Here is a 7,642-nt window from a genome sequence, read left to right as displayed (position 1 = left end):
GGTTCCTGAGTCATTTTACCACCTCTAGTCATAACTCTAACAGCATTATCATTCTTATTATTTAATTCATTGAGCAAATCATTCTGAGCTTTAAGTACTTGTTCTACTTAAGTAGTAACCATATAAGCATGTTTACTAATAAGTTGAAGTTCACCTTTAACACTAGACATATAATCACTCAAGTGTTCAATCATATAAGCATTGTGTTTCAGTTGTCTACCAAAATAAGCATTAAAATCTTCTTGCTTAACCATAAAGTTATCAAATTCATCCAAACATTGGCTAGCAAACTTAGCAGGAGGGGTTTCAGCTTTATCATTATAGAGAGAGTTTATCTTTACTACCTGTGTCGAGTTATCGAGATCGTGTGTTTCATCAATAGGTGATGAATTAAGACCATGTATTTCTTCAACAGGAGGTAAATTCTTAACATCTTCAGCTTTTATACCTTTTTCTTTCATAGATTTGTTTGCCTCTTGCATACCTTCAGGACTGAGAAATAGAATACCCCTTTTCTTCGGAGTTAGCTTAGGAGTTGGTTCAGGAAGTGTCCAATTATTTTCATTTGTCAACATATTATTCAATAGCAATTCAGCTTGATTAACTTTTCTTTCCCTGAAAACACAACCAACACAACTATCCAGGTGGTCTCTGGAAGCATTGTTAGTCCATTATAAAAGATATCAAGTATTTTATTTTTCTTGAGAGGATGATCGGGCAAAGCATTAAGTAATTCGAGAAGCCTCCCCAAGCTTGTGGGAGACTCTCTTCTTCAATTTGCACAAAATTATATATTTCCCTTAAAGCAGCTTGTTTCTTATGAGCGGGGAAATATTTAGCAGAGAAGTAATAAATCATATCCTGGGGACTACGGACACAACCAAGATCAAGAGAATTAAACCATATCTTAGCATCACCCTTTAATGAGAACGGAAATAATTTAAGGATATAATAGTAGCGAGTTTTCTCATCATTAGTAAACAGGGTTTCTATATCATTTAATTTAGTATGCCACAACAGTTTCAGATTCATAGCCATAGAAAGGATCAGATTCAACCAAAGTAATTAACTCAAGATCAACTGAGAAATCATAATCCTTATCAGTAATAAAGATAGGTGAAGTAGCATAAGCAGGATCATATTTCATTCTAGCATTCAGAGATTTTTCTTTCAGCTTAGCTAATAGTTTCTTAAGATCACTTCTATCATTGCAGGCAAGAAAGTCTCTAGCAGTTTCTTCATCCATAACATAACCTCAGGGACAACAGGCAATTCATATCTAGGGGGGAATCTTCATCATCACTTTCATCAATATTATCAGTTTCAATAATTTCATTCTCTCTAGCCCTAGCAAGTTGTTCATCCAGAAATTCACCAGGTGGCACAGTAGTATCAAGCATAGAAGTAGTTTCATCACAAGTATCATGCAAAGCAGAACTGGCATCGTCAATAACACGCGATCTATCAGAATCAATAGCATGTGTAGGTGTCACAAGTTTACTCATAATAGAAGGTGAATCAAGTGCTGAGCTAGATGGCAGTTCCTTACCTCCCCTCGTAGTTGAGGGATAGATTTTGGTTCTTTGAGCTTTCAAGTTCTTCATAGTGATAAGCAGATATAAATCCCAAGTGACTCAAATAATAGAGCTATGCTCCCCGGCAACGGCGCCAGAAAATGGTCTTGATAACCCACAAGTATAGGGGATCGCAACAGTTTTCGAGGGTGGAGTATTCAACTCAAATTTATTGATTCGACACACGGGGAGCCAAAGAATATTCTCAAGTATTATCAGCTGAGTTGTCAATTCAACCACACCTGGAAAATTAATATTTGCAACAAAGTATTTAGTAGCAAAGTAATATGATAGTAGTGGTAACGGTAGAAAAAGTAATATTTTTGGTTTTATAGTGATTGTAATAGTAGCAGCAGAAAAGTAAATAAGCGAAGAACAATATTTGAAAAGCTCGTAGGCAATGGATCGGTGATGGAGAATTATGTCGGATGCAATTATGCATGCAACAGTTATAACATAGGGTGACACAGAACTAGCTCCAATTCATCAATGTAATGTATGCATGTATTCCGAATATAGTCATACGTGCTTATGGAAAAGAACTTGCATGACATCTTTTGTCCTACCCTCCCGTGGCAGTGGGGTCCTATATTGAAACTAAGGGATATTAAGGCCTCCTTTTAATAGAGTACTGGACCAAAGCATTAACACATAGTGAATACATGAACTCCTCAGACTACGGTCATCACCGAGAGTGGTCCCGATTATTGTCACTTTGGGGTTGCCGGATCATAACACATAGTAGGTGACTATAGACTTGCAAGATAGGATCAAGAACTCACATATATTCATGAAAACATAATAGGTTCAGATCTGAAATCATGGCACTCGGGCCCTAGTGACAAGCATTAAGCATAGCAAAGTCATAGCAACATCAATCTCAAAACATAGTGGATACTAGGGATCAAACCCTAACAAAACTAACTCGGTTACATGATAAATCTCATCCAACCCATCACCGTCCAGCAAGCCTACAATGGAATTACTCACGCGCGGCGGTGATCATCATGAAATTGGTGATGGAGGGAGGTTGGTGATGACGATGGCAACGGATTCCCCTCTTCGAAGCCCCGAACGGACTCCAGATCAGCCCTCCCGAGAGAGTTTAGGGCTTGGCGGTGGCTCCGTATCGTAAACGCGAGGAATCCTTCTCTCTGATTTTTTTCTCCCCAAACACGAATATATGGAGTTGGAATTAAGGTCGGTGGAGCGTGAGGGGGCCCACGAGGCATGGGGCGTGGCCAGGGGTAGGCATGCCCCCACCCTCGTGGATAGGGTGTGGGCCCCTGATGTGGATTCTTCTTCTAGTATTTTTTATATATTCCAAAAATAATCTCCGTTGATTTTCAGGTCATTCCGAGAACTTTTATTTCTGCACAAAAATAACACCATGGCAATTCTGCTGAAAACAGCGTCAGTACGGGTTAGTTCCATTCAAATCATGCAAATTAGAGTCCAAAACAAGGGCAAAAGTGTTTGGAAAAGTAGATACGATGGAGACGGATCAGCTTCCAGTCTCCATTCCTTCTGTGGACATCCCCTTCCTTGACTGGCTCGCTTTGTCCACGCAAACTCCCCGCTTTGTCTGCGCCGGGGCTTCACTTCGCTAGTCCTGCTCACCGCGTGGTGGATCTGGAAGCAGCGCAACTCATGTGTCTTCGACAATGATAGGGCCTCCGTCCCGCACCTCTCGTCGATAATCTAGGATGAGGCGAGAGCCTAGGCACGCGCGGGCGCCAAAGGAATCCGCACCATCTTGCCACAGACGTAGTGTTTAGGGCTTGGGGTGCGTACACCCCATTATTCTGATTGTACGCCCCACCTTCTGACTCATGCTGCGATGCATGTTCATGCTTGTCAAAGGTGGTTTTCTATAATTGTTGTTTGCTACTTTCTTCTACCTATCAATGCAATGATACACAAGCCTTTTGCGTATTCACGATTAGTAGCCCCCGAGTCTTAAGACGACTCAAGGAGTTGTCTTGAGATTCTCCATATTTGACCGTGATATAAACTGACGTATAGTTGAACAGCGGAACGTTGTAATATGTTGAAGCTCGGCAGATTATAAATGATCCCGTATGAGGTGTGTCAATAACCCAACTGACAATTCATCCCAACTGGTTGTTGAAGTTTAAACAAACCACAATGGCGGCGACTTGTGCACCTGTCCATTGAGCCATCCAGTGCAGGCGAGGCTGATAATGTAATATGATTTGCTCCGGAATTGTTGGAATAGACCGAACCACAGGGCAGACAGGAAAGACAACTGCAGCATCAGAGATAGCACGCACATGGGAGAGTCGAGCACAGGTATGGATAGATGAGTCGGTCGTGGCATTATAAGCTGGTGCAGACAGGGAGTAATTCGTAGGTGCGGTAAGCCGCATGGACCAGGGAGCCAGCCATGTCATGTTGATGTAGACTGGGCCGCAGAGGTAGTGGCTTGCACATACATTCATTGAGCATTATAGAACGGTCAGAGTGCTTTGCTTTGTGTGACTTGGGTGCTACTGTTTCTACAATTCTGAAATCTTTATGTGATGTGCTTGGTCTTACCGATCTTAAAGAATGTTCTTTGAATTTGGACTTGGAGGATTCTACTATTAAAAATCCTATGGGAAGAATTAATGATGTTATTATTCTTGCAAATAGGAATTATTTGCCCATAGATTTTATTGTTCTTGATATTGATTGCAATCCATCTTGTCCAATTATTTTTGGTAGACCGTTTTTACGCACTATCGGTGCCGTGATTGATATGAAAGAAGGCAATATTAAGTTCCAGTTTCCTTTGAGAAAGGGTATGGAACACTTTCCTAGAACAAGAATTAGGCCACCATATGATTCAATCATGAGGGCATATTATGGATCTCGAAACAAAGATGATAAAACTTAGATCCTTACTTTATGCCTAGCTAAGGGCGTAAAACGATAGCGCTTGTTGGCGCAGCCCAATTAATAAAATTCATTTTTTCTTTTTTGCTTTCTATTTTTGAGTGTTGGCACAATTATGCTATGTTTATGATTGTGTTTTTTGTGTTTTAGTTAGTGTTTGTGCCAAGTAAAGCATTTAGGATCTTCTTGGGTGATAGTTGTTTAATCTTGCTGAAAAAACATAAACTTTTGCGCTTGCGAAAATAATTATCATTTTTAACCAGAGAGCGATAAAATACCAATTATTTTTGAAATAGATTAATATATAAATTTCTCAGGTCGTCTTAATTTTTCAGAATTTTTGGAGTTATAGAAGTATTCGAAACACCCAGATTGCTACAGACTATTCTGTTTTGACAGATTCTATTTTCTTTGCGTTGTGTGCTTGTATTGATGGCTCTATGGTTTTCTTTGATGAGTTTTTGCCATAGAAAAGTTGGAATACAGTAGATATAATGTAAAAACAAAATATGAATTGGTTTGGTACCGTACTTATAGTAGTGATTTATTTTTATTATACTAATGGATCTCAGGAAGGTTTTGTTGAGTTTTGTGAGATTGAAATTTTCAAGTTTTGGGTTATCTTACGATGGATGAAGGAATAAGGAGTAAGAAGAGACTAAGCTTGGGGATGCCCTGGCATCCCGAGCTATTATCCAAAAGAGAGCAAGCAACTAAGCTTGGGGATGCCCCAAGTCGCATCCCCTCTTTCTTCTAACGACCATCGGTATTTTACTCGAAGCTATATTCTTATTCGTCACATACTATGTGTTTTGCTTGGAGCGTCTTGTATGATATGAGTCTTTTCTTGTTTTATTTGAGCTATGGACTTGCTCTAGTGCTTCACTTATATCTTTTTGAGCACGGCGTGCTTTAGTATTTTTGAAGAAATTCTCTCTTGCTTCACTTCAATTAATTTGAGAGAAAAGAAATATTATGCTCATGATCTTCACTTATATTTGTTTGAGCTTATCAAAAGCAACATATAAAAATTAGTTCCGAAGTGATAGATATCCAAGAAGGGTATAATAAAAACTTTAATGAAGATCATTAAACAAAATAAACTTGATTCTTAGTAATACTTTTGAGATATGATGATGTGATATGCGAGTTATGTTGATGAGTAATTATGCTTTAGTAAGAATATTGTTGTCAAGGTTTGTGATTCCCTATGCAAGCACGAAAGTCAATAATTATGCAATGAAATTATATCCTGCTTGTGGTGCAATAATCGATGTTAATTATGCTTAATGATCGCTCATGAGATTATTCGTTTCTTGGTTGGTCACTTCCCAATCTTTTGCTAGCCTTCATTTTGCACTAAGTATGATCTCTACTTGTGCATCCAAAAAACTTTAAACCAGTTTTGCCACATGAGTCCACTATATCTACCTATATGCGGTATTCTTTTGCCGTTCTAAGAAAATTTGTATGTGCCATCTCTAATTTTCAAAATAAACATCTATTTTGTGTGTTCGTTTCGCTCACGGAGCAGTGACGGGTGGCTAATATTTTCCATGCTAGATGTGTTATTCTCAAGATGAGTATTTATTCACTTGTCATTGCACGAGAGTAAGGCAAAGGTATTATGGATGCCCAGTCCCGAAATGAAAAATGAATTTACTTTATGTTGTCAAATAATAAATTCCTTGGAAAGTGTTAGTATGGAAGGCACTCGTGGATACGGTAAGTGATGTCTACTACACAACCTTCTTCTTATAGACATTGTTGGGCCTCCAAGTGCACAGGTTTGTAGGACAGTAGCAAATTTCCCTCAAGTAGATCACCTAAGGTTTATCAATCTGCAGGAGGTGTAGGATGAAGATGGTCTCTCTCAAGCAACCCTGCAACCAAATAACAAAAAGTATCTTGTGTCCCCAACACATCCAATACAATGGTAAATTGTATAGGTGCACTAGTTCGGCGAAGAGATGGTGATACAAGTGGTATATGGATGGTAGATAATAGTTTCTGTAATCTGAGAATATAAAAACAGCAAGGTAACTAATGATAAAAGTGAGCACAAACGGTATTGCAATGCGTGGAAACAAGGCCTAGGGTTCATACTTTCGCTAGTGCAAGTTCCCTCAACAATAATAACATAATTGGATCACATAACTATCCCTCAACATGCAACAAAGAGTCACTCCAAAGTCACTAATAGCGAAGAACAAACGAAGAGATTATGGTAGGGTACGAAACCACCTCAAAGTTATTCTTTCCAATCAATCCGTTGGGCTATTCCTATAAGTGTCACAAACAGCCCTAGAGTTCATACTAGAATAACACCTTAAGACACAAATCAACCAAAACCCTAATGTCACCTAGATACTCCAATGTCACCTCAAGTATCCGTGGGTATGATTATACGATATGCATCACACAATCTCAGATTCATCTATTCAACCAGCACATAGAACCTCAAAGAGTGCCCCAAAGTTTCTACCGGAGCATCAAGACGAAAACGTGTGCCAACCCCTATGCATAGGTTCATGGGTGGAACCCGCAAGTTGATCACCAAAACATACATCAAGTGAATCAATAGAATACCCCATTGTCACCACGGGTATCCCATGCAAGACATACATCAATTGTTCTCAAATCCTTAAAGACCCAATCCGATAAGATAACTTCAAAGGGAAAACTCAATCCATTACAAGAGGGTAGAGGGGGAGAAACATCATAAGATCCAACTATAATAGCAAAGATCGCGATACATCAAGATCGTACCACCTCAAGAACACGAGACAGAGAGAGAGATCAAACACATAGCAACTGGTACATACCCTCAGCCCCGAGGGAGAACTACTCCCTCCTCGTCATGGAGAGCACCCGAATGACGAAGATGGCCACCGGAGAGGGATTCCCCCCTCCAGCAGGGTACCGGAACGGGTCTAGATTGGTTTTTGGTGGCTACGGAGGCTTCTGGCGGCGGAACTCCCGATCTATTGTGCTCCCCGATCGTTTTAGGGTATATGGAGATATATAGGCAGAAGAAGTACGTCAGGGGAGCCACGAGGGGCCCACGAGGGTGGAGGGCACGCCCAGGGGGGTGGGCGCCCCCCTGCCTTTCCTTGTTGCTTCCCTTATGTGGACTCCAAGTCTACCGGGTTGCTTTCCTTCCAAAAATA

Source organism: Triticum urartu, chromosome 1, assembly GCF_003073215.2.
Source record: "Triticum urartu cultivar G1812 chromosome 1, Tu2.1, whole genome shotgun sequence".
Taxonomy (NCBI): domain Eukaryota; kingdom Viridiplantae; phylum Streptophyta; class Magnoliopsida; order Poales; family Poaceae; genus Triticum; species Triticum urartu.
Note: the sequence above shows the minus strand (reverse complement) of the source record.